A 3894-nucleotide genomic window follows, 5' to 3' on the forward strand; every position below is an offset into this window, starting at 1 on the left:
TATGTGCCACTGTCGTGAGAGCCGCACGGGGTAGCCGTGCGGTCTGAGGCGTGTTGCCATTGTTCGCGCGGGTCCCCCCGGCGAAGGTTAGAGTCCTCTCTCTCTCTCTCTCTCTCTCTCTCTCTCTCTGTGTGTGTGTGTGTGTGTGTGTGTGTGTGTGTGTGTGTGTGTTGTCCTTAGCGTAGGTCAGTTTAATTTAGATTAAGTAGTTTGTAAGCCTTAGCAGTTTGGTACCATAGAAGCAGCAGCATTCCGTCTTCAGGCCACAAGTGGCCCATCGGGACCATCCGACCGCCGTGTCATCCTCAGATGAGGATGCGAATAGGAAAGGCGTGTGGTCAGCACACCGCTCTCCCGGTCGTTGTGGTGGTTTTATTTCACCGGAACCGCTACTATTCGGTTGAGTAGCTCCTAAATTGACATCACGAGGCTGAGTGCACCCCGAAAAATGGCAACAGCGCATGGCAGCCCGGATGGCCACCCATCCAAGCGCCGGCCACGCCCGTCAGCGCTTAACTTCGGTGATCTGGCGGGAACCGGTGTATCCACTGCGGTAAGACCGTTGCCCTTGGTACCATAGAATTTACCACAAATTTCCAAATTTTTACTGTCGTGAGCATGTACGGAAAGAGGTAGGACAGTGAAACAACCACTAGGCGCAAAGTGGTTGGGCGTTCATGACTCTTTACACAGCGTGGGGTTCAAAGGCTTATTTGCTCTGTAAATTAGGATAGACGATGATCTGCGGCATATCTGGCGAAAGAGCACAGTGCTGGTGCACGTGGAAGTGTTTCGGAGCACACCGTTCATCGTAAATCGTTGAACATGGAGCTCCGCAGCAGACCACCCCTAGGATTTCACATGTTAATCCACCGACATCATCAATTACGGTTCTAGTGGGTACGGGACTATCAGGATTCGAAGGATTCGACCATAGATTAATGGAAACGTGTCGGGTCTTCGGGTGAATCATGTTTTTGCTACACTAGGTCGATGGTCGTCTCCACAAACGCCGTTATCGAGGTGGACGGTGGTTCGAAACCTGCAGCGCGTCACGGACACCGGCCGGTGGGCGAGGAATTAAGCTGCCCCTGCATGGAATCTGTGGTAGTAACTGAACACACGCTGACAGCTGCGAACCATCTGCATCCATTCATGCTTGATGTTTTTCCGGACGGCTGTGTCATCTTTCAGCAGTATGACTGTCCGTGTCTCCGAGCCAGAACCGTGCTACAGTGGTTTGAGGAGCGTTAAAGTGAACTCGCGTAAATGTCTCGGGGATCAAATTCGCCTGATATAAATCCTATGGAACCAATCTGGGTCGCTGTAGAGCGCCATAACCGCGTACGCAAATCAGCGGCCCATTATTTACGCATTATTTACATGCTCTGTGCGTAGATATCTAATGCCACATACCTCCATAAACCTACGAACGAACTGTCGGATCCCTGATACGCAGAATCAGTGGTGTATTTCGTTCCAAAGACGAACAAACCACGTGGTCATAGTGTTTTGGCTCATCAGTGTATGATAGCCGTGTAAGTGAAATTTCCTAATTATGTGTATGATTAGGCCACACGCTCGCGAAATGTGTTACAAATGAAGCACTTAGTTTGAACCACGGCTCGTAAGTGGAAGAGTGTTCGCCGGACGCAGACACTGCAACTGACAAAGCGCAAATTACTTTCTCCTTTTTTTACTTTTTTTAAAAAAAGCGGATTCATTTCGTAGATGAGTTCCTTGTCGTTCTACTTCTGGCGTTGGTTGTCTTTTTTTCACTGATGACACCATTGTTTTCGGCGGGCAGACTGATGAAAGCAGAATGTGAGCCTGGATGGGCTTGAATTTCAAGTAGGAAACGTCTTATCCGTAATTTAACTGCTGCTTCCGATTCAAAATAGCATTGCCACTGTTTTAAATCCAAATTGTTATAGCGCTTCACGGTGGAAGTACATGTACTACGTCATTACTGCTCTATATGACGATCGAAAAGTGTGTTTCTATAGAGGTTATAACGTAACATCGCCTTAAAGTTTAAACTTTTTCTAATATGTTTCATTAAGTTGAAAGTAGATGTTATGGTCAATCGATAATAACCAGACAAGAAAGATTGTAAAACTATGGTGCTATCTGTGGACACAGATATCTAACAAGGAGAGAGCCCCAGGGGTGGGATGTGGTTTTGAAACCACGTATACCGCGGTGTAGGTTAGAGTCCCAAATACCCTCCCCTGCAGCTTCCTTCCTGATTGGTTCTAGTTTGCGAGAAATTGACAAAAAAGAATTTTAGATTTATTGTGACTGACTAGAGCACTGAAAATTGAGCAGTTATCGAAGCGTAGCGGATAAGTTTATTGGCTGGCACACTGAAAATTGTGGGTTTGAATCTTGTCTGTTGGCATATATATTTTCTGTTTGCCATCTTTATCGAAGCAAATGCGATCATTATTTTGGCTCAGATTATTGGCTTAAACAAAATTTTTCTTATTTCTGATCTTCGTACTTCTTATTTGTGTTTATTTCTTCAAAAAAAATGGGGTTCAAATGGCTCTGAGCACTATGGGACTCAACTGCTGAGGTGATTAGTCCCCTAGAACTTAGAACTAGTTAAACCTAACTAACCTAAGGACATCACAAACATCCATACCCGAGGCAGGATTCGAACCTGCGACCGTAGCGGTCTTGCGGTTCCAGACTGCAGCGCCTTTAACCGCACGGCCACTTCGGCCGGTGTTTATTTCTTCGCTGGGCACTTTGTTCGTGTGATTTTAATTACCTCATGTATTTACTTTGATTTAATTTCTTCCTTTTTTATTTTCGTGTATGTTATTGCAATATTTTTGTTATTAATATAGCTCGAATTTTGTTTTATTTATAAAACCGTCTTTCGTTTAAATCTTCGACTGCAATTTGTGTCCACGGTGTGTGAAGAACTTGCTTTAAATGTTTATGTCACAATTACCACTCGAAAAATGTTTGTCTTGTAACGAACAGTCAATATAGAGATAGTTTTTGTCTTTTGTTTTTTAACCGATAATCAGTACCATCATATGAGTAAATATTACGTTAGATAAATAAAAATATTGAAAATGACATGGAGAAATATTCGAGATGAAAAATAAATAGAAAATGAGAGAAAATAAAAAATCAAATACGATGATCGAAGTGACGTAGCAAAGGATTAGAAGTGAAAAAAATTATATAAACCAGTTAACTGAATAGAAATAATAATCGCAGTCGTTTTGATAAAGATGTAAAAAGAAATATAATTGGCACCTGACGAGATACGAACGCAAACCGCGCTGTTTCCAATGCTGTAGACACAGCTAAAAGCGGAATTCTTTTCGTCGATTACTCATGAATGAAAGGCTAGCAGGATCAGTGGTTGCAGGGTGTGATACATGGTATCCTTTTCTACAACACAGTATAGGTGCTTGCAAAAAGCCGATCCCACCCCTTGGGTCCTCTTCCTGCAATGGTTTTAGTTGTGTACATGAGTTGTTCATTGAAAAGCGATACAAGATATATGTGATGATTTAATTGTTCAGTGGCTGTTCTGCTCACAGGGACACTATGTTATGTTGAATTCATGTTTGTAATAGCCGTTCACGTATATCCGGGAACCACAGTGGCTTTCCACTGGACGTGTTTTCTTTTTCACGAGCTTCGAGGCGGAGGGCAGAACTGAACAGAGGGATACTCGCTTGTAGGTGCTCATTATAGAGGCACCAAACTTTAGTAAGAAGGTCAGGAAAGTGGTGTGGCAATAATTTATACACTTATAAGTCGTCTCAATAAGTATTGTCTTGGATGCAGGATTTTCCGTACATAAATGATGGCGAAATAAATGCACCACAGGTACGTCAAGTACAATGGCTGTTGGAGGCGTCATGA

General features: G+C 43.5%; 1 pseudogene; it reads right to left on the reverse strand.

Annotated features, from left to right (window-relative positions):
- Positions 1-449: 449 nt before the first annotated feature.
- Positions 450-567, reverse strand: LOC124557566 (annotated as a pseudogene).
- Positions 568-3894: the final 3327 nt, after the last annotated feature.

The sequence above is a fragment of the Schistocerca americana genome, chromosome X, assembly GCF_021461395.2.
Source record: "Schistocerca americana isolate TAMUIC-IGC-003095 chromosome X, iqSchAmer2.1, whole genome shotgun sequence".
Lineage (NCBI taxonomy): Eukaryota > Metazoa > Arthropoda > Insecta > Orthoptera > Acrididae > Schistocerca > Schistocerca americana.